The sequence below is a fragment of the Rana temporaria genome, chromosome 3 (assembly GCF_905171775.1).
Source record: "Rana temporaria chromosome 3, aRanTem1.1, whole genome shotgun sequence".
Taxonomy (NCBI): domain Eukaryota; kingdom Metazoa; phylum Chordata; class Amphibia; order Anura; family Ranidae; genus Rana; species Rana temporaria.
Window position 1 is genome coordinate 461,114,872 of NC_053491.1, and position 24,638 is coordinate 461,139,509.

General features: G+C 47.1%; 3 non-coding genes across 3 annotated transcripts; all 3 read right to left on the minus strand.

Annotated features, from left to right (window-relative positions):
- Nucleotides 1-7,641: 7,641 nt before the first annotated feature.
- TRNAW-CCA lies at nt 7,642-7,713 on the minus strand. The gene has a single exon. It is a non-coding gene; the product is annotated as a tRNA-Trp (tRNA).
- Nucleotides 7,714-12,286: 4,573 nt separating this feature from the next.
- TRNAW-CCA lies at nt 12,287-12,358 on the minus strand. The gene has a single exon. It is a non-coding gene; the product is annotated as a tRNA-Trp (tRNA).
- A 2,468-nt stretch (nt 12,359-14,826) lies between these two features.
- Nucleotides 14,827-14,898, minus strand: TRNAW-CCA. Its single transcript has one exon. It is a non-coding gene; the product is annotated as a tRNA-Trp (tRNA).
- Between the last annotated feature and the right edge of the window lie 9,740 nt (nt 14,899-24,638).

Genomic DNA, 24,638 nt, shown 5'->3' on the forward strand with positions numbered 1-24,638 from the left:
CAGTGTCACCTATCAGTGCCCATCAGTGCTGAAAATCAGTGCCATCTATTGGTGCCCATCAGTGCCGCCTATCAGTGCCCAGCAATTCTACGTATCAGTGACTCCTCATCAGTGCCACTTTATCAGTGCCAACTCATCAGTGCCCATCAGTGCTGCCTCATCAGTGCCTGTCAGTGAAGGGGAAAACAACATTTTATTAAAGAAACTAAAAAAACTGCAGTGGAGATCAAATACCACCAAAATAAAGCTCTATTTGTGGGAAGAAAATTGTAAAAATTTAGTTTGGGTACAGTGTAGCATGACCGCGCAGTTGTCATTCAAAGTGTGACAGCACTAAAAGCTGAAAATTGTCCTGGGCAGGAAGGGCGAAAGTGCCTGGTATTGAAGTGGTTTAACATGCAAACTGGTATATTTTAATTAAAGGGGTTGCATTGTTGGTTCACTTACCTTTTCCTTCGATTTCCCTTCTAAATATTTTTTTTTTCTTTGTTTTCTTTGTCTAAATTTCTCACTTCCTGTTCCTGCTCAGTAGCTGTTCTGGCTGACTAACTCCCAGCCAGAGTGGACGCAATTTTGAAGCGTGATATGTTGGATATCAATTTACTCGGCGTAACATTATCTTTCACAATATAAAAAAAATTGGGCTAACTTTACTGCTGTCTTATTTTTTAATAAAAAAAAGTATATTTTTTCCCAAAAAAGTGCGCTTGTAAGACCGCTGCGCAAATACAGTGTGACAGAAAGTATTGCAGCGACCACCATTGTATTCTCTAGGGTGTTAGAATAAAATATATATATAATGTTTGGGAGCTCTAAGAGACAGAGATTGTTGGGCAATAAAAACAGGGAGGGAAGCTCCATTAGCATTGCTGGTTGTCTTGTAATACCAACGGCCACCACAAGAGGGCGCCAGATTCCAGAAAGCATAGGCCTGCAGAAGGCTGCAAAGCCGTGGCCTCAATTACCGTCCAGCACGATCGCGGGGGGGTTCGCACGGAGACAGGTTAGCCCAGCTGTGCCGCCCCAGGCGCCAGTTTGCTAATTCTAGTCTCAAATGCGACCAAGCACCCGGGTTTGTCGAGCCCTGTCTTAACCACTTATGCCGCGTACACACGATCAGTCCATCCGATGAGAACGGACCGATGGACCGTTTTCATCGGTTAACCGATGAAGCTCACTGATGGTCCGTCGCGCCTACACACGATCGTGTCAGAACGCAGTGACGTAAAACACAACGACGTGCCAAAAAAAACGAAGTTCAATGCTTCCAAGCATGCGATGACTTGATTCTGAACATGCGTGGATTTTTAACCGATGGTTGTGCCTACTAACGATCGGTTTTGACCTATCGGTTATCAATCCATCTGTTAAATTTAAAACAAATTGGCATTTTTTAACCGATGGTTAAATAACCAATGGCGCCCACACACGATCAATTTTGACCGATGAAAACGGTCCATCAGACCATTCTCATCGGTTTAACCGATCGTGTGTATGCGGCATTAAGCCCCAGGCCATTATGCTGGTCAATGACCGGGCCCCTTTTTGCGATTCGTCACTGCGTCACTTTAACTGGCATTTGCGCGGTGGTATTTGATCACCTCTGCGGTTTTTATTTTTTGCGCTATAAACAAAAATAGAGAGACAATTTTGAAAAAAAAATCAATATTTTTTACTTTTTGCTATAATAAATATCCCCCAAAAATATATATAACATTTTTTTTACACAGTTTAGGCCGATACGTATTCTTCTACATATCTTTGGTAAAAATCGCAATAAGTGTTTATTGATCGGTTTGCACAAAAGTTATAGCGTCTACAAAATAGGGGATAGTTTTATGGCATTTTTATTAATATTTTTTTTACTAGTAATAAGGGTTACTAGTAATAAGGGCGATCAGCAATTTTAGTCATGACTGATTACAGGAAGCTGTGTACACTGTCCTGTCACTAGGAAGACTGGCTTGTTTACAACAGCATTTCCTCACCGTGACACGATCGCGGGTATGCCTGTGGACATCAAGTCAATGGGACCCGCGGTCACAGTCACGGAGCTCCCGGCGGGTGCGCGCGCCCTCAATGCCGGCTTCTTAAAGGGGATATATATACGTCCTTCTGCCTGTCCGTGCCATGCAGTCGACGTATATAGTCGTGCGCTGATCGGCAAGCAGTTAAAGTGTAACTCCACTTTTGTTGAGAAAAAAACATTCCCCTCTGGGTGATCTCTGTACATTGCAAGAATTTTTACAAACTTTGTTGCAGATTACTACATTTTCTTATTCTGAAGAATTCCATGTGTGTCAGGAAAGGTTCCACCCGCTGGTAATACTATCTGATATTTGGGGCCAGATTCAGCAATAACTGCGGCGGCGTAACGTATCGTCTTTACGTTACACCGCCGCAAGTTTTCAGCGTAAGTGCCTGATTCACAAAGCACTTACCTGTAAACTTGCGGCGGTGTAACGTAAAGACGTCCGGCGCAAGCCCACCTAATTCAAATGGGGCGTGTACCATTTAAATTAGGCGCGCTCCCGTGCCGAACGTTCTGCGCGTGCTCCGTTTGTAAATTTCCCACCGTGCGTTGCGCGAAATTACGGCGCCCCGACATGTTTGTGAATGGCGACGTGCGTAACGTACTTACGCCGAAAAAAAAAAATTAAAATTCGACGCGGGAACGACGGCCATACTTTAACATGGCTGGTGTAAAGTTAAGGCATGAAAAAGCATGACTAACTTTTCGACGGGAAAAAACGACTTGCGACGACGTAACGCACGCGAGTACCTTCGTGGATCACCGTAAAACCTAATTTGCATACCCGACGCTGGAAAACGACGCGTACTCCACCCAGCGGCGGCCGAAGTATTGCAGCCTAAGATCCGAAGGCGTACGAAGCCGTAAGCCTGTCGGATCTTAGCCAAAGGCCGTCGTATCTTGTTTGTGAATCACAAATTAAGATACAACGCGGCAGATTAGAAAATACGCCGGAGTATCAGTAGATACTCCGGCGTATTTGTTCTGTGAATCTGGCCCTTGGCGTGCAGTACTGATGTCCACCAGCAGGTGTCTCCTGGCATTTTGGAACTGTCAGGAGAGCCTTTCCCTGCTGGTGTTATGTGATCTTAGGGCCGCAGTCCTGGCGTCCACCAGCGGGTGGATCCTGGCAGTATGGAGCAGATATCTCCTCCTGCAGTTAGGAATCACCGGAACCTGATAGCAGGTAATGGTGTAAAAACCTGACAAGTTCAAACACACTTTGCCTTGGCTTCGTCTTGTGCCCTGAACTGAACCCTGAACCTAAACCCTGACTCTGATCCTAAACCTAAACCTGTTTGTACCTGTTCCTGTCAGTCCTGTATCCCTGGATCCCTTCCACCCTCTCCCTGTCCCCCATCTGCTGATCTCCTGTTATGACCCTGGCTTGGCTGAGACTACGATTCCGGTATTCCCTTTTGGCTATATATATATATACTTGTCTGATTATTGTCTAATGTTGGTTTGTTGTGCACTGTGTGATATTGGTTGCATTTACATATTATTCACGTTTCTTAATAAATTATTACCGTATTTATCGGCCTATTGCGCGCCCCGGCGTATTGTGCGCACCCGCGAACTTGAAGAAAAATTCCTGGAAAAAAAAAATACTTACAGTTTGGATGCCCCTCGTCGGTGTCTTGCCCGTCGTCCATCGCGTCCTGCCCGTGGTCCATCACGTCCATCGGCGGCCTCGTCCGGTCCGGCGTCCTTCTGCGGCCATCGTGGTGTCCTCCCTGCTCGATCTCCGCTTCCCACGCTGAGTTTGAACCACTGTGCCGGCATATACCGAGCGCAGTACACTCGGGCATAGTCGGGCAGGCTCGGCTCCTCTCGCGTAAAGGACGTACAGGACGCACAGGACATGACCGCAAGAGGAGCCGAGCCTGCCCGACTATACCTGAGTGTACTGCGCTCGATATATGCCGGCGCAGTGGTTCAAACACAGCACGGGATGTGGGTATCGGCGTATATCGCGCATCCATGATTTTGCCCTGATTTTCAGGGCAAAAAAGTGCGCGGTATACGCCGATAAATACGGTACTTTCTTCACCTATATACATCTGGTTCACAGTTCTGATCACATCTGATTCATGACAGAAAGCCAAGGCCATCCCTGATCAGAAGTGGCTGCACCGGAGAACCATTTTGATTCAGCTTGTTTACAAACCTAAATGCTGATGAGGTTGTTTATTTGTCTATGCTGGCATCTGAAAGTGGTGATTATTGCCGCCAGGCTTTGAAAGGATGGTCTGTGATTTGAATAGATCTGGTATGTTGCGGGTTATTGGTACCAAAGAAGATCATCATGAACGAGACCTGGATTGATGCTGGGTGAGTCTGCCCGTAGCCGAGTCGCGTCAGGTCAGTGTTAGGCTGGAAGGCTGTGGGTACAGCGGAGCTCCTTCTCTATGCCGCTATTCATGCTGCGTGCCAAGCCATGCCCCCCTGTTCTTCATTTTCCACAAATTGATTGGTCTGCCTTGTCCCTGTACCCTTGAACCCCCATCTGTGACAGGAATTAACCTACGACTTTAGAAAACTTACTGTAGGTGCAGGACTGATAACTGGAGGCAAGACATATAGCCAGATTCATAGAGAGTTACGCCGGCGTATCAGTAGATACGCTGTCGTAACTCTGAATCTACGCCGGCGTTAATTTAAGCGTATTCTGGAAACCAGATACGCTTAAAGGGGAATCGGGTAGTTTTTTTTAAAATCGAAGCAGTACTTATCGTTTTAGAGAGCGATCTTCTCTGCCGCTTCCGGGTATGGGCTGCGGGACTGGGCGTTCCTATTTGATTGACAGTCTTCCGAAAGGCTTCCGACGGTCGCATCTATCGCGTCACGATTTTCCGAAAGTAGCCGAACGTCGGTGCGCAGGCTTCTTTCGGCTACTCCTGACGCGATGTATGCGACCGTCGGAAGCCTGTCGGAAGACTGTCAATCAAATAGGAACGCCCAGTCCCAAAGACCATACCCGGAAGCGGCGGAGAAGATCGCTCTCTAAAACGGTAAGTACTGCTTCGTTTTTAAAAAAACTACCCGATTCCCCTTGACAAAATGAGCATCAATCTAATGTTAAAAAAAAAAATTCGGGTGAACTCCCGCTTTAAATTAGGCTAAGATACGAGCGGCCTAAGTCTCCTACGCCGTCGTATCTTAAAGTGTAATTTTTAGGCTGGCCGCTAGGTGGCGCTTCCGTTGAGTTTGGCGTAGAATATGTAAATGACTATATACGCTGATTCACGAACGTACGTGCGCCCGTCGCAGTAAAGATATGCCGTTTCCGTAAGAGATTCGCAGTGTAAAGTTAAAGCTGCCCCCAGGAGGCGTAGTCAATGTTAAGTATGGCCGTCGTTCCCGCGTCGAAATTTGAAAATTTTACGTCGTTCGCGTAAGTCGTCCTCGAATAGGGCTGGACGTAATTTACGTTCACGTCGAAACCAATACGTCCTTGCGGCGTACTTTGGCGCAATACACACTGGGATATGTACACAAAAAACGTCAATCACGTTGGGTCACAAGTAATTAACATAAAACACGCCCCCCATCCTCATTTGAATTAGGCGCGCTTACGCGGCTGCATTTACGCTACGCTGCCGTAAGTTAGGAGGCAAGTACTTTGTGAATACAGTACTTGCCTCTCTGACTTAAGGCGGCGTAGCGTAAATACGATATGCTACGCCGCCTTAAAGTTGCGGCGGCGTCGTCTATGAATCTAGGTAATAGAGTTGGTTAAAGGGGTTGTAAAGGTACATGTTTTTTCACCTTAAAGCGGAGGTTCACCCTCAAAACATGTATATACCATTACATTCAGCATACTTCCGACATGTTTGTTTGTTTTTTTTCGCTGTACATACTGTATTATTACTGATGTAAAGCGCTGCGCAAACTGTTGGCGCTATATAAATCCTGTATAATAATAATAATAATTGTTCTTTTCCACCCGGCTTCCGGGTTCTCACTCCCGCGTGCTTGATAAAAACTTCCCCCGGCAGATAAGGCGCGTCACGAGTTCCGAAAATAGCCGAACTGTGAGTCGGCTCTATACGGCGCCTGCGCAGTCAGCTCTACACGTCTCCTAGTCTGTGCGCAGGCGCCGTATAGAGCTGACTCACAGTTCGGCTATTTTCGGAAACTCGTGACGCGCCTTATCCCAGGTCCCTAAGTCCCAGGTGACATTGCGCCGCTGCATAGGAACGCCTACTCCCGCGGGAGTGGGAAGCCGGGGGGAAAAGAACAATAATACGGTATGTACAGCGAATAAAAAAAAAACCAGCATACTGTACATGTCGGAAGCATGCTGAATGTAATGGTATATAATTGTTTTTAGGGTGAACCTCCGCTTTAAAGGAGTTATAAAGGGAAAAAAAAATTGCCTAAAATTAATGTCTGCAAGGTAGACAGAATAGTGTAATGATTCTGTTAAAAAACGAGTAAATACCTATTAAATTCCTTCATCTATATCACCTCCGGCGTTCTAGTTTCTGTTCTCTCATTCACTTCCTGGTTTGCGGTGCTCGTTCATGTAAGAACTACATTTCCCAGTATGCATTGTGGCACGCCCAGTAATTCACACCTCCTTGAAGTCTCTAACACGTAGAGTGTCCTGGCACACAGATGTAGTTCCCAGGAGGGGGCGAGCACGTCACTAAAGCCTCCCTTCACGGTGGTGAGTAAAAATCAGACAAGCAGGAAGTAAACAGAACAGAGAAGAAATAGAGCAACTTCTGAGCAAAAACGAACAATAAGGAAGTGAAAAGAGGAATGTCTGCAGGTAAAGGATGCTTATTATGAAAAAAAAAATATTCCTTTACAACCCCTTTAATGCATTCTACGCATTAAGCTGAAAAAACATCAGAGGATTAGCGGCCCCCCCGTTTACCTGACCCCTCGAAAGTCCCACGCCATCAACGCGCTGGCTTCTCGGCTCCTTCGTTGGTTGATTGATAGCAGCACAGCCATAGGCTCCCGATGCTGTCAATCAAATCAATGACGCAGGGCCGAGTGATACAGTCGGCGGCTATAGCCACCGGCTGTATCACGTGGAACGCGCCCGCAAGCTAATCCCCATGGGAGAGAGCTTCCCATGAAGGGGGTTAGCTGATGTGGGGAGGAGCCAAGACAGCCGCCGAGGGGCCCCAGAAGACCAGGATCGGGGGCCACTCTGTGCAAAACAAGCTGCACAGTGGAGGTAAGTATGACATGTTTGTAACTTTAAAAAAAAAACGTGAATCTTTAGTGTTCCTTTAAAGTAGAACACCAAAACACTTGGAAATGGATATGAAAGTCACCCCAAACCGGAAAGGAGCACTGGACTTACAGCATGCTTATATTATGGCTGCAACTGAAGGGTTTCCTATGATTTGTCAATTGAAGTGGCAATACATGATACATGGAATCCCATTACTGTCTATTGGGAAAATTCACACCTATGCAAAGTCCTTCCATTGGTGCATGCACTTCTTTTGGTGTGACATTTTTGGCCCCATAGACTTCAATGGAAACTAATGAATAAATACATGTTAACCCAGACTTCCAGCTTGTTTCTTTTTTGTTCCAATAACAAAGTCACTTTTAGTCTAATAGCTTCTTACCAAAAAAGTTGACCCTGACGTGATGTGAACACGCAACCTTCTGATCTGGAGTCAGACGCGCTACCGTTGCGCCACAGAGTCGCATGTGTTCTTGGCATTCTCTTCTCTCCCACCACCCAAGCTTGTAATTTAAAGGCTGTGTGTATGTTCAGTGTTGCTTTGGAAGCCTCATGAAAATACCCTCTCCTATATTGGTACATGTACCTTATGACAATGCCTGGGCTAAAAATGGCCAGAATTTATTAATAGGATTAAAGGGGTTGTAAAGGTTCATTTTTTTATTTTCTAAATAGGTTCCTTTAAGCTAGTGCATTGTTGGTTCTCTTACCTTTTCCTTCAATTTTTTTCTCTTCTTAGGGCCGGATTCAGCAAGAATTTACGCCGGCTTATCTATTGATACGCCGCGTAAATTCAAAGCTGCGTCGGCGTATCTTCTTTCTGTATTCAGAAAACAAGCTACGCCGAAATTAGGCTAAGATCCGACTGGCGTAAGTCTCTTACGCCGTCGTATCTTAGTTGCATATTTATGCTGGCCGCTAGGTGGCCCTGCCGTCGATTTCAGCGTAGAATATGCAAATGAGCTGGATACGCCGATTCAGAAACGTACGTGCGCCCGGCGGATTTTTTTACGTCGTTTGCGTAAGGCTTTTTCCGGCGTAACGTTACTCCTGCTATATGAGGCATAGCCAATGTTAAGTATGGACGTCGTGAATTTTTAACATTAGATTGGGCCTAATTACGGGAAGCAGAATCGGGTGTTTTGTTTAAAATCAATGCAGTACTTACCGTTTTAGAGATAGATGTTCTCCGCCGCTTCCGGGTATGGGCTGCGGGACTGGGCGTTCCTATTTGATTGACAGGCTTCCGACCGTCGCATACAGCGCGTCACCAGTTTCCGAAAGTAGCCGAACGTCGGTGCGCAGTCGCCGTAAAGAGCCGCACCGACGTTCGGCAACTCGTGACGTGCTGTATGCGACCATCGGAAGCCTGTCAATCAAATAGGAACGCCCAGTCCCGAAGATCATACACGGAAGCGGCGGAGAACATCCATCTCTAAAACGGTAAGTACTGCATGGATTTTAAACAAAACACCCAATTCTGCTTCCCGTAATTAGCCTCAATCTAATGTTAAAAAAAAATTTTGGGGTGAACTCCCGCTTTAAGAAGGAACTTAGCTCCCTCCGGTGTTCAATTATTATATTGCTGCAACCTGTTCGGTTTTATTATTATAGAACAATGCATTATGGACCTTGAAGTACAGGGAGATGAAGACTCCATTACTTTGGGTGTTAAATAGACTACAATGTCCACAGTGCCACTGTGCTACCAGAGTGCATTGCATCATGCACAGCCTTCTGGGAGGAGCTTTTTAAGGCAAGTGAAGGCGTGCATCCGGTCTCGTGGGACGCCAGCAGGAAGCCTGCTACAGGTTTGCCTAGGCCCGAGAAGCCTGGGCCTACAGTCACCAGAGTGGATCGCTTAATCCGTGAGGGATCCTTGTTGCAGGGTTGATCTACACTTCACAGAAACCAGTCGCCAATCCACCAGCACCTTGTGATGGCTGCGCGGAGGACCAGGGACTGCAAGCTGCGGAGAGGCTGAGAACTGAGACACTCCAGACGGAACGTACCGGCGAGGCGAGGCCTCATTTGGTGAGAGGGCACCTGCCCATCGATATAAATAACTGTATCCCAGGAAGGTGGTTCTTCTAGACACACTTATACTATTTAGGAAATTAACACGCCACGTGCAGGGACACATTGCCTCCGGCAGCGACAGTGCTTTGAGATGATTGGCGTTTGTGTGCCAGCACGCTATACACCTTGGGTGTTTGTTTCTCCTCCTTTACACATCCCATTGGATTACAATTTACTAATGTGCACCAACTGAGGCTAGCAGAAGACTACTTCTCACCGGAAGGAACAATTACAGAATTCAGTTTGTCTGTCTGAGCTAACGCAGTAGGACACGTGTCTGTGGACCTGACCACTAGAGGGAGCCAAAGGGCATAGAGACTCACACTTATAATATAACTATTTATTCTCATCTGTACAGTCATTGTTATTTCCGAGGGCTGGGTGAGACCTGGTGGAGAGGTACTCCAGTGCTGACATTACTGCATTGGGGAAATCCCTTCATTGCGTACTTACTTAAGTCTGGCTCCAGCCTGTATTGTTTAATACTGTTATTTAATACCATACCATTGACTCTTACATGGCCCTGTGCTGTGCTCATTGTGAGGGGCTCCCAACATCCCTGTGCTGTGCTCATTAAGAGGGGCTCCCACCATCCCTGTGCTGTGCTCATTAAGAGGGGCTCCCACCATCCCTGTACTGTGCTGACTTCCTCCAGTGGGTTTTACCACTGCTGTGCTCATTATGAGGGGCTCCCACCATCCCTTCTCTGTGCTAAGTTCCTGCCGGGTTTGTTTGTAGCCTGTTAGTTTGTATTTCATAATTCGTGTCCGAAATTTAATTTGGATTGAATACGAATTTTTGTTAGGTTCAATAACTTTTCGTAACAATTGCGAACATTCGTTATGAAGAATTTAGAAAGCAAACCCAGGAAGTCAGCAGCACTGCTGACTTCCTGGGTTTTCTTTTTAAATTCATCATAACCAATGTTCATAATTTTTACGAAAATGTAACGAATCTAACGAAAATAAGAATTTTCGGCCAATACGAAACTAAACTAATTTTAAAAAACGGAACTAAACTAAACTAATTTATTGGCAGTGCCAATGTCTACTGTACACTGCTCTACATACTACTGACCTCTGTACACTGCCCTACATACGACTGACATCTTTACACTGCTCTACATACTACTGATCTATGTACACTGCTCTACATACTACTGACCCCTGTGCACTGCCCTACATACTACTGACCTCTGTGCACTGCCCTACAAACTACTGACCTCTGTGCACTGCTCTACATACTACTGACCTCTGTACACTGCCCTAAATACGACTGACCTCTGTACACTTCTCTACATACTACTGACCTCTGTACACTGTCCTACATGCGACTGACCTCTGTACACTTCTCTACATATGACTGACCTCTGTACACTGCCCTAAATACGACTGACCTCTGTACACTTCTCTACATACTACTGACCTCTGTACACTGTCCTACATGCGACTGACCTCTGTACACTTCTCTACATATGACTGACCTCTGTACACTTCTCTACATACGACTGACCTCTGTACACTTCTCTACATATTACGGACCTCTGTACACTTCCCTACAAACTTCAGACCTCTGTACACTGCCCTACATACTACTGACCTCTGTACACTGCCCTACATACTACTGACCTCTGTACACTGCCCTACATACTACTGACCTCTGTACACTGCCCTACATACTACTGACCTCTGTACACTGCCCTACATACTACTGACCTCTGTACACTGCCCTACATATTACTAACCCCTGTACACTGCAATATAGCCTACTTTGGACTTTTTCATCCCTGCTGGATGAGGCCAATGATGGACATTGCATCATCTGTTTGATTTTATCACTCGTTTGTGAGTACATTATTCAATTTTTTATCATTTTCAGTGTTGCAAAGGTAGTGTGCAAGGCTGGTGCACCTTCTGTCCTTGTTTTTTTTACAGCTACATACTACTGACCTCTGTACACTGCTCTACATACTATTTTCACTGGCCAGAAATCAGAGCAGATAGCCAGGCCTGAAATTAGTCAAGAAAATCAGCCTGCAGTACTAGATGTTCTGCCTTCATTAAAGGGGTGGTTCCCCTAAAAATAAACTTTTAAGATTGCATTTCCCACATTAATCACAATTAGAATCGGCTGGTTTTATAAAAAAAAACGTCCGTACGTACCGTTTGCTATATACGTTCTCACCGCCACTTCCGGGTACGATGCTGGGGCTGGGCGTTCCTAATTGATGGACAGGCATCCGACCGATGCATACATCGCGTCACGAGATGCCGAAAAAAGCCGAACGTCTGTGCGGCTCTATACGGCGCATGCGCACCGACGTTCGGCTTCTTTCGGCATCTCGTGACGCGATGTATGCGTCGGTCGGATGCCTGTCCATCAATTAGGAACGCCCAGCATCGTACCCGGAAGTGGCGGTGAGAACGTATATAGCAAACGGTACGTACGGACGTTTTTTTTTTTAATAAAACCAACCGATTCTAATTGTGATTAATGTGGGAAATGCAATCTTAAAAGTTTATTTTTAGGGGAACCACCCCTTTAAGATCCCTGGCATCAGACTTATGGAGGTAACCAATTACTTCCCAGACATGAAAAAATTGTGAATGAAAACGAATGCTGAGTTTCTCAATGAAGCTAACTTTTAAGATTGGCTAAGTTTATATTTTTACAGTGACATTAGTTTTAGTCGATTTTTCTATGTTTTTTAACGCAGTGTTTACTTTTTATTGGGGGCTTGCTAGTTCATTTTTTTTTAAAAGGGAGGGGGGCGCTGCACCTCGCTGATCTTTGGTCTCTTCAATGTTGTCCAGGTAGAACTCCATGTCTCAAAGGTTGCCTACCCCTGCTTTAATGGAAACTCATGAATAAACACCCGAATCTAGACTTCCAGCTTGTGTCTTTTAAGTTCCAATAGCAAAGTCACTTTTAGTTTAATAGTGTCTTATCAAAAGAGCTGACCCTGACGTGATTTGAACACGCAACCTTCTGATCTGGAGTCAGACGCGCTACCGTTGCGCCACAGAGTCACCTACAAGCTAAGGTTTGCACTATTTTTGGACATCTACCACACGGTCTGTCCTTCCTTAAATTAGGTAGACTGAAAAATGTATATTGTATTCTTATTGAAGAGTATATTATAGAACAGGGGCCTTAAAACTTTCTAAACAAAGTTTAGTGTCCTTCAGGCTTCAGGGGGACCTGAGGCTCTAATTGGCTTCAAAAAAGGGTGGGCTTGAGGCACAGTTTAGTGTCCTTCAGGCTTCAGGGGGACCTGAGGCTCTAATTGGCTTCAAAAAAGGGTGGGCTTGAGGCACAGAGCACTGTACCCTATTGTCTTCCTGATTCTCCTCCCAGCCAATCAGGAAGCGGGGTCATGAGACCCGTCACCCGATTGGCTGAGAGGAGAAGTGATCCTATTGGCCGCCTAGGAGGAGGGAGGAAGGAGACACACGGCAGAAGCTGCTAGGATGCCAAGGAGGAGACGCAGGGAAAGCCACTGCCCGGAGGAAGTGCTGCCCGCAACCTAGATGGGGTAAGTGCATGTCTCGGGACCCCCAATACCATATTATCCTGACACCCCAGCCCTCCTAATCCCCCCCCCCCCAATACCATACCCTCCTGAAACCTCAGCCCTCCTGATCCCCTCCAAATGCCATAACCTCCTGACACCCCAGCCCTCCTGATCTCCCCAATACTACTCCTGACACCGCAGCCCTCCGGATCCCCCCCCCAATACCATACCCTCTTAAAAACCTCAGACCTCCTGATCCCCCCCAATACTATACCCTTCTGACACCCCAGCCCTCCTGATACCCCCCTAATACCATACCCTCCTGAAACCTCAGCCCTCCTGATCCCCCCCCCAAATGCCATATCCTCCTGATCCCCCCAATACTATACCATCCTGACACCCCAGCCCTCCGTATCCCCCCCAATACCATACCCTCCTGTCCCCCCCAGTACCATGCTTTCTTGAGACCCCAACACTCCTGATCCCCCAGTACCATACTCTCCTGACCCCCCAGTACCGTGCTCTCATGACCACCCCAGTACTGTCTTTCGGGCCCGCTCACACCTATGCAATGACCTTCCATGTGACTTGGAAATTGGTGCATGCACTATTTTCAGTCCCATAGACTTCAATGGAAACTCATGAATAAACACATGTGAACCAAGGCCTCCAGTTAGATCTCTCTACAGCAGTGGTTCTCAACCTTTCTAGTGCCGTGACCCCTTGATAAAATTTCCTAAGTTGTGGGGACCCCCAACGGTAAAATTATTTTCGTAGCGTGGGTTGTCAGCACCCAAGGCAAGACAAGTAATTTGCGCCCCCAACCCATGGACATTTAGCGCTTCCTGAGTTCCTTCCACTCGTACAGTATTGAACCCTCTTATGGTACATTTTAGGATTTACCACTCTTTGTTCTCCTTTCTTTCTATTTTACCACTCTCTGTCCTAATTTTTTTCCCCCCATCCCTCGCTCTGGCCATCTTTCTTGTTCTTTCTCTTATTCTTTCTCTTCCTTTCTTTGTTCCTCCCCCTCTTTCCTCTCCCTTCCATGTAGTCTCTCTTTTTACTCCTTGTTGGGGGGCGGGGAATGGGATGAGTGGCAGTGCTGGCGGGGAGTTGGGATCAGTCACAGTGCTGGCGGGAGTTGGGATCAGTGACAGGGCTGGCGGGGAGTTGGGCTCAGTGGCAGTGCTGGCAGGGAGTTGGGATCAGTGGCAGTGCTGGGCCACTGCTGGCGGGAAGTTGGGATCAGGGGCAATGTTGGTGGGGAGTTGGGATCAGGGGCAATGCCGATCAGCCAACTTGGGTGGCCATCTTTCTTGTTTTTTCTTATTCTTTCTCTTCCTTTCTTTGTTCCTCCCCCTCTTTCCTCTCCCTTCCATGTAGTCTCTATTTTTACTCCTTGGTGGGGGGGGGGGGGGTGGAATGGAATGGAATGAGTGGCAGTGCTGGTGGGGAGTTGGGATCAGTGGCAGGGCTGGCGGGGAGTTGGGCTCAGTGGCAGTGCTGGGCCACTGCATGTGGGGAGTTGGGATCAGGGGCAATGCTGGGGGGGAGTTCTGATCAGCCAACTTGCTGATCAGCCAACTTGGGTGCTTTGGATGAAGGTCATCTGCTGATTTGAGAACTGTAGTGGGGACTTTTAATGGCAACTATAATCACAGGTAGTGTTACTCACTGTGTCTCCGACTTTGTGGTGTCTCGTAGCAGTGACACCTATGCCGAAATCAGGAGATAGGGTCTCCTCTAGCCCCTCCCACTTCACATTCCTCACCAGTCAGCTGACCTCTAGTCTCTGCCCCCCCAGCCATGCCGTGAACTGAATGAGCGGCTGTGAAGTGGCTGGGAGAGCGGTGCAGGCTTCAGGAACAGCCCAGGATTCAGTGACCCCTGGCAAATCATCATTTGACCCCCAGGTTGAGAACCACTGCTGTACAGGTTATGTAAACCCTAATTTCTAAAAAAAAAAAAATCTAAAATGCTTGACCCTGACGTGATTTGAACACGCAACCTTCTGATCTGGAGTCAGACGCGCTACCGTTGCACCACAGAGTCACCTACTAGGTAGGCTTTGTACTATTTTTAGGCATCTATCACATGGTCTAATTTTACCCCTTAGGAAGACATGTTATGTATACTGGTAGTATTTAGAAATGGTTCCAATAGTTAAACATGCAGACTGGTATATACTCATTAAAGGTTAATAGAAAACCTAACAAACTCTGGTGTTACCTCACCCAGCAGGTGAGGTAACACCTTGCAAGGGCATTGGCCAGAGGGAATAAGTCTGTCCCACAGCCTGGGATTATACTTACCTTCGGCCCAATACAGCAACAGGACCCACTCTGCTGCACATGCATGCCATGGTCCTATTCATTTTAATGAGTAGCTGTACTCATGGCAGTCTCCAGTAGACTTACAAAATCACTAATTTTTCCACTTAGTCATTCACCACATACTGTATTATATTATATTATGCAGTGAAAAGCCGAATTGTTATAATATTTAGATTTTTATATGAAGTCCCTTTCAAGATACAAGAAATATTGCCCATACAGTGGTTGAACACACCACCTTCACTTTATTGGCATGCAATTCATTTTTAAAGTGTGAGCACCATTGTGGGATTCAAAAACGTCTCATTTTATGCCAGTTGAACACCAAAGAACACAAAATCCGACATAACCTCCTCAACACTATCATATGAAATTTTACAATTTTAGTTAAACTCAACCACCCCTCTTTGACATTCTCAAGTTGGTCATTCTACTATTCTCAAATATAATTTATAGCAAACATATGATAATTATATGAATCATGTAAAATTTTTACATGTGTAAATACAATATAAAAGTACTATATTTTTATATGTGTAACTATGATGACGTGACATCAGTGGTCATCTGCAGATGAAGGGCCTCATGAATAAAGGATCTGTTTAAACAGATTCAAAACACTTCTTAGACCTTTTCTTCTATCTAAGGCTTCTAAAGTTTTAATGAATACAGACCTGCAATGGCTTACCTATTATGTATTCAAGGCAATCAATCATCATTATCACTAGTCCTATTAGGTTTCAGTATAAGAACAGTGGGCACCTGAATTGCCTCAAAATTAGTCACATGCACTGCTCACCCTTTATCCCATCCCAAAAATAAAAGTTTGGGTGCTTTCAGACGTCCTTTCAGTTTTTCAGTCCGCTCCGTCGGCTCAGCGGGGATTCCTGCTGAGCTCTAGGCGGATAGGGCGGTCCCCGCACACAGTGCAGGGACCGCCCTGTCTCTGTTCCACTGTCCCCTATGGGGAACCGGATGCAGATGGACCGTGTGTCCGTCTGCATCAGTTCCGTTCCGCCGGACGGAAGAAAAATAGGGTTTTCTTCCGTCCGAAAACCAGATCCCGACGGACGCGGACGCTAGCGGATGCTCCATCCGCTAACGGACGTGTTCCCATAGGGATTCATTACAAGTCCGTTAACGGACTTGTAATGAACGGACAGGCGGAACGGACATGTGAAAGGGGCCTTAGGCATGCACTGGGAAGGCCTAATGCCGCGTACACACGATCATTTTTCGGGTTGTAAAAAACAAAGTTTTTCAGGCTCTCGAAAAAACAATGGGCCAAATCCTCAAAAGGGATACGCAGGCGGAACTGCTGTTCAGCCTGCGTATCCCTGTGCCTATCTTTGGAACTGATCCTCAGAAGCAGTTTTCCAAAGATAGGCAGAAGATCCGACATCTGTAAGAGACTTACACGGTCGGATCTTAGGATGCAGTACCGCATCCGCCGCTGGGGGGCATTTCGAGTCGAAATGCCGCTTTGCGTATGCAAATGAGGACTTACGGAGATCCACAAATCTTTTCAGCTTTGTGTTTTCTGCGTAAGTTTACATTTGCATACGTAAAATTAGTTCTGCTTTTACAAAGTGTAAACTAGTAACACCTTGTAAAAACAGATCTTTTTTTCGATCGCCGCGTTTTTTTTTTAATTTTGAATTTTTTTTCCCGGCGCGTAACTTTTTTTTTACCCGACGCAACTTTATTGTCCCGTCGCAATCCACAAAGCCTGACGTAACGTAATTTCGCGCGCTGCCCGTCGGGAAAATGACGTCACGAGCATGCGCAGTACGGCCGGCGCGGGAGCGCGCCTCATTTAAATTGTCATCGAAGAGGACCGCCTTGCGCCGGAGACATTTGAGTTACACGGCCTGAAATTGCTAGGTAAGTGCTTTGTGGATCGGGCACTTAGGTAGAAATTTTAAGTCAGTGTAACTTAAATGGGAAAAGTTAAGTTAGGCAGGAATTTTGAGGATTTGGCCCAATGTTTTTTTCAACTTCATCATTAAAACGACGTTGCCTACACACCATCATTTAAAAATAATGGGCCAAATCCACAAAGCAGATGCGCCGACTTAACTCGAGATTTCTAATTTTACTCCGCGCGTATCTTTGCGCCCGATCCTCAAAACGAGTTACGCATTAAAATCCGGATTTTCCGTCCTACCTAAAATGATTACACGGACGCAAATTACGCTAGTCACGCCGCTGTTTTTGATAGGCAAAGATGCAAATGAGGGAGATAGGGCGATCCACATAATTAAGTGTGTGCGCTGTAGATTACGCCCTGTGCGCACCTGTTAGTTTCCCTGCGCAAATTTACACGTTATAAAAGCAGCCCTAATTTTACACATGCTGTGTAAAGGTCTGCTGAAGCAACAGCATTGAGGAAAAGCTGAGCACACATATTTGCTGGACTTCAAACTGTCTGCCAACATGCCCGGGCCATCCATGATCCTAGCAGCACTCGCTACTTTAGAGGCACAAAGAAGGAGGAGGGCACAGAGGAGGAGGAGGAGGGCACAGGAGAGGGTATACCGCCCACGCCGAGATCTCTTTGGCATGCCTGCTTCTGAGGTCTATGGCAACTTCCGTTTTAACCGGGAAGCCATCCTGGAATTAACCAGAATCCTGCAGGATGATCTCACCACCCCAACCCAACGATCCCATGCCCTGCCACCTCTCATCAAAGTAATGGCAACACTCTATTTCCTTGCCACTGGGTCTTTCCAACGCACATGTGGAGGTCTGTCTGGGATGGCACAATCCTCCATGAGCAGGTGTGTCCATCAAGTAGTCCCTGCAATACTGAGACGCATGGCCAATCAATTTCAAAAACCCACCCAGGAGGACCAGCGATTGCAAACCATGACGGACTTTTACAACATTGCCCGATTCCCACGGACCATCAGGGCCATTGATTGTACCCATGTGGCACTACAGCCCCCCCCATGAGACAGAGCACCTGTTCCGGAATCGGAAACACTGGCATTCCATAAATGTCCAGGTAATCGTGGATGCCCATGGCCTCATCTGGCACGTCTGTGCAAAATTCCCTGGATCCTGCCATGACAGCTATATATTTCGGCAGACCAAAATCTCCAGAGATTTGGAACTGAACCTGTATGGAGACAGCTGGCTGATTGGTGAGTGACATGGGTGTCAGGTATGTCCCCCCCCCATGATGCAGACATCACAAGGGGCACATGCATGACTAACATCCTTATGTCTTTTCCCTTACAGGTGACTCTGGATATGCCCTGGGACCACATATGATGACCCCATTCAGGAACCCCCAAACCCCAGGAGAGCAACGCTACAACAAGGCTCACATTCGCACCCGGGCAGTTGTGGAGTGCACATTTGGGCTGCTGAAGTCCCGCTTCAGATGCCTGGATAAGTCTGGGGGTACATTCAGGGCTGGACTGGGACAAAAATTTGGCCCTGGACTTCATCAAGACTGGCCCACTTTGACAGGTCTCTCTCATGGCGGCCAGACAAATCCTGCACCCCCCCCCCCCCCCCGGCCACCAAAGCCCCCTCTCCCCCTTCACTAGCCACTAGCCGTTCTACTTTATTAGATTAGAATGGCTGGTACTGGTATTCTTATAGGCAGTACCAGTGGGGAAGCTAGACATTATTTCACCCGGGGCAAGAAATTAGTTAGGTGCTCCCCCTTATGGGACAAGATTAGGCAGAAGTGAGAAACTCCCAGGCCATAGCTGTTGAGTCAGCTGTCTGTCCCCTCCCCCATGCTCCTCTGGTCCTCCCCCTGCTTCTCTGTTCCCCCCAGCTGAGCGCTGCAGGAAGGTAGAGGAGGTGAGCGCTACGGTAGGGGAGCGACAGAGGAGTGGGGGGGGGGCAGCGGTCCGCTGTCACTGAAGCAGGCCCACTGAGCCATCGGCCCACCGGGAAACTCCCTGTAGTCCCAATGGCCAGTCCATCCCTGGGTACATTGTTGTATTCGCCAGACTTTGTGTGCCAGATCATCGGTGCATGTTGCGTGCTGCACAACTTTGCCATGAGAAGGGGACTGCAGATTGACATACGTGCTGACCTGACCCCCCACCCAGGCAATCCCCCCTAACCCACTCTACCCGGTCTGCTGAGGGCACAGCAGCCAGGAGACGCCTCGCAGAAGGCATTTTTTCACAGTAAACGCACATGAATAATGTCACAATGATAATATTTGTTTTCACAGTAAACGCACATGAATAATGTCACATTGAGAATGTTTTTTATTCATAGTAAACGCAGATTAATTATGTCACAATGAGAATGCATGAATGCACACCACTGTGGTCCCTAGCACAGACACATCACATGCACATCGAATTGGATTAGATCCAAGTACCCCCCCCTTTGGTACTTGGGAGCAGTAACGCCACGCCACGGCTCCAATTATGTCACTGTGCATTCATACACCATTCAGGAACCTGGGATCACTTCTCCCTGGTCCTGGGGATCCCTTCTCCACCAAAACTGAGGGTGAGACCCTTATTTTATCAGGAATGCCACCCCCCCACATTCACACATCATTCACACACATAAACCAAATCATAAGTACAGTATAATAAACTAAATCATAAAAAAAATAAAACAAAACAAAATCAAAAGTACCCCTGCTAATTAATTCCTGCGGCGAGTGCTCCGTCTGGGCTGCCCAAGGGCACGGGCACGGGCACGGCCAACTGGAGGATCTTCATGGGGGGGTGTGAGCAGGGGAGGGAGTATCTTCATGGGGGGGTGAGTGAGCAGGGGAAGAAGGAGCCTCCCCTGGTGTCTGTCCTCCTGCTGGCCTGCCCTCCAAGGCCACTGCTATCCTGTTCAGACAGCCAGTGATGGCAGCCGTATTTGCCTGGCCAGCCCGGGTATTGTCCTGCACAGCCCGGGTATTGTCCTGCACAGCCTGGGTCAGGGCAGTCACCTCCTGGGCCACGCCTGTTGTGGCGGTCTTCAGGTCCCACAAACAGGTGATGACCCCCAAAGAGTTTGTGGCCACATCACCGAGTGACTCCCTCATTGCACCCAGGCTGTGCTCCATCTTGTTAATACTTTTTTGTATCTCACCCAGACTTCGGGTCTGCCGGGCATTGTCCTTCTGCAGACTGGCCGGCAGATGCTCAAACACCCCCCTGGTCTCCTGGGTCGCCATCCTGCCTGCCCCTGAGGCTTGTGGCTCTGGAGGAGGGGAGAGAGTGACCCTTGTGGGTTGCAGCCTGTTGGGGGAGGAGTGGGAGGGGCTACCCCTGATGGTGGCCTGACTGCTGCCAGCCTCTGGGGTAGCCTCTGGGGTAGCCTCAAATGTCATTAGCTCAGAGGCCAGAAGGATTTCCCTGCCAAGCTGCAGGTTTTCTTCTTCCTCCCCCTCATCCTCCTCCCCCACCCCCTCATCCTCCTCCCCCTCATCCTCCTCATGAGGGGAGGTTTGGCCACTCCCCTCCCCTGGGGAATTCTCAGCAGCCTCCTGTCCTTGGGGTGGTGCAGCAGCCTGGCCTGATGGCCCAGCATCCTCCTGGGCTGATGGGCCTGCAACCTCCTGGCCTGATGGGCCAGCAATCTCCTGGTCATCTGTGGAGAACACCAAACAATCACAGGTTTGAGGATCCACACACTTGGCACATCTTCCCTTCCCCCACCCACACATGCTAATCACCAGATAGAAAAAACAAAACTTACCTGGCCCCACAGGAACATCAGAGTCAAAGCCACGCAGGCCCACCACCTGCTCTGGCTGGAAACACCGGGCCACTGCCCATTCCTCCTCAGTCAGCCGGATGGGGCATGGTCCCCCTCCTCCAGTGCCCCTCCTATGGGCAGTGAGCTTGGCCACCTTATTGCGGACCACGCTCCTCAGATCATTGATCTTTTTCTGTATGCCAGCGGGGGTCCTCGTCCCCCCCCCCCGCCGCATTTATCTGATCTGTAATTTGTTGATAGATCTTCTTCCCTTGGGCCAGGGAGGTGTTTCGGCTCTCAGGCCCATGTAAATAGCGCCCATATCGGATGATGGACCTGGCAAGGATTTGCTTCTCCACATGGGTAAAATTAAGCTTCCTGCGCTTGGGTGCCATCACAGACACCACTCAGCAACAAGAAAACTCACAGGACAAACAAACAAAAATTCACACACAACAAAGAAACAAAAATCAAAACACACAAGCAGACAGCTACTACAAAGTCAAAAACAAACACACAAAAAACAAACACAAAATCCAAGCAGAAAAAAACAAACACAAAATACAAGCAGAAAAAAACAAACACAAAATCCAAGCAGGAAAAAAAAAAACACTTAGCAGAAACAATCAAACAAAAAATACACTTATCAGAAACAAACAACAACTACTATCTAATACTCCTCCAAAACTTCTCTATCACACACAACTCACCAACAAACACTGACAAACGTTCAGAGCAGAAGCAACTTGCTCTAGGAAGGGAACACAGGGAAATACTTTTGCAAGGGAAGTGTGTTTGACTGGGGCTATTTACACACAGGGCGATCCTCAAACTAAGTATGCTTGGCCTTTTACCTATCTCACTGATTGCGCCGAGCAAAGTTCTACACATGCCCAGTGAGAGGTAGATTCGTGCGCGCATGCGCAGTACGGCCGGCCCTTCATTTGCATGGGGTTACGGTTCATTACAATGAAGCACGCCCACTTCCTTCCCACTTGCAATAACCCCGCCTTACGCCTCGGAATTTAAGTTACGTAAGCGCAATTTTGTGCGCAAATGCGCTGTGGATACGGCACTTACGAGACCAACTTAGGGCGCCGTAACTTAAATGACATAAGTTTTGAAAAACGTAATTTCCGCCGCTGGCTGTGGATTTGGCCCAATGCTCTTGCAAAGCGCGGTGACGTACAACACGTACGACGACACTATAAAGGGGAAGTTCCATTCGGATGACGCCACCCTTTGGGCTGCTTTAGCTGATTTCGTGTTAGTAAAAGACGATTTGCGCTTTTCTGTCTGTTACAGTGTGATGAATGTGCTTACTTTATTACGAGCGATAGTTTTACCAGAACGAGCGCTCCCGTCTCATAACTTGCTTCTGAGCATGCGCGGGTTTTTCACGTCGTTAAAGCCCACACACGATAATTTTTTACAACCCGAAAAACGACAGTTTGAAACGTCGTAAAAAAATAGAGCATGTTCGAAAAAAGATTTTGTTGTTTTTCAGAACCCGAAAAATGCTCTGAAGCCCACACACTATCGTTTTAAATGACATTTTTGAAAAACTTCGTTTTTTACAACCCGAAAAATGATCGTGTGTACGCGGCATTATATCCATGATTAAAATTGCTGCTGTAGACTCTTCTACTGCATCTTTAAATCTTGTAGTAAACCCCAGCCTGTCTTTGTCTCTAATACATTTGGGCCTATTCTTTCACATTAAAAATGTTCTGCTGCTGGGAACTTTTTTTTCACTGCTGTATTATCTGCAGTCTTTTAACCACTTGCCACCCAACCGCCATCATTATACTGCGGCAGGTCGGCTCGTTCCTGTAAATCGCCGTAGCTGTACGTCGGTCCTTATAACAGCTATAGTAGGCAAGGAGGAGCTGATGCATGTGGTCGGCGATCACGATTTCTCCACAGAGAGGCAGAACAGGGATCTGTCAGGGGAGTAGAGAGTAATCGTCTTTGATTAGGAACAGCGATCTCACTTCTCCTCTAGTCAGTCCACTCCCCCCACAGTTAAGCCTCATACACACGATCGGATTATCTGACGAGAATTGTGTGATGACAGGCTGTTGGGAAATCCAACTGTTTGTATGCTCCATCTGACAATTGGTGTCTGATTTTCCGGGGACAAATGTGAGATAGCATGCTTTAAAATTGTCTGCCAACAAATGTGTGTTGATGGATTATCCGATCGTGTGTACATAAGTCCGTTGGACAAAACTCCAAAGTACAAACATGCATGCTCAGAAGCAATGCTATCCATAACACAACATTAGCAGAAGTTGCCCAAAGGGTGGCGCTAAAGAGCTGAAAAAACACATAGTTTCCTGTTTGTTGGCGTTTGTACGCAATACAAGTTCCCGGCCAATGCCTTCAGACAAAAGTCCTACAATTTGTCCGCGGAAAAAACGATCATGTGTATGAGGCTTTAGAAACACCTCCCAGGGAACACATTTAACCCCTTGAGCGCCTCTAGTGTTAACCACTTCACTGCCAGTGTAATTTATACAGTAATCAGTGCATTTTTATAGCACTGATCACTGTATAAATGTCAAAGAACCCAAAAAAGTGTCAAAACTGTCCGATCTGTCTGCCGCAATGTCACAGTCCCACTAAAAATCGCTTATCACTGTCATTACTAGTAAAAATAATAATAAAATTGCCATAAATCTATTCCCTATTTTGTAGACAGTATAACTTGTACGCAAACCAATCTATACACACTTATTGTGATTCATTCTGACAGGGGGAAGGGATGGATTTTCCATCACTTCCCTTAGTAAAAGCTGCACACACAGTACACACAAACACTGGCTAGGCACACAGTTAACCCTTTGATCACCCTAGATGTTTAACCCCTTCCCAGCCAGTGTCATTAGTACAGTAACAGTGCATATTTTTAGCACCGATCACTGTATTAGTGTCACTGGTTCCGGCAAAGTGTCAAAAGTGTCAGTTAGTGTCAGAATATCGCAGTCCCGCTATAAGGTCACCGCCATTACTAGTATAAAAACAAAAAATTCCAGCATATATACCATCGTTTTTAGACGCTATAACTTTTGCGCAAAGCAATCAATGTACGCTTATTGGGATTTGCTACCCAAAATATGTAGCAGATAACATATTTGCTTACATTTATGAAGAAATGTAATGTTTTAAATTTTTATAATTGAATATATTGTATAGAAGAAAGTGTAGCGCCTGGTTACTTCCAAGTACCGGTGCTGTTGAAATTTAGAGGGCGATCAGAGTACTAATGACTCTGATCCAAATTACAATGTTCAAATAGGGTCTCTGTTTCAGCTTGGCTGTGCTGTGGGGCTCATACTGTTGTGTTGTTACTGGAGTGCTATCCCACCCCAGGGCGACAGGTGGCAGCAGCAGAGTCGAGACTTGGGTGTTCTTTTCCAGCAGCCAATCAGGAGGGAGTGTCCTCGCTGGGCATGCTGGGAGAGAGTACTTATGGGACAGACGATATTGAGTCTGGGTCTTCTTTCAGTGTGGCACCCACCTTTAGGGTGAAAACATCACGGCGCCCCGGCATAATGGCCTACCTGGCAGGGGTGCGTGTGCCACGCGGTGTTCCTGGTTTCCGGGACCATATTGGTACGGAACGTTTGAGCAACGGCGGGGACCCAGTGATCGACTGGGTTCCCACTTTTGAAGATCCCAAGCGGTAGAGCTGTTCGGTGGGGAGTCCGTCTGAGGAGCGCCAATGAGAGGCTGGCGTTCCAAAAGGATTTTGACAAACCACCAGGGATCAAGGTA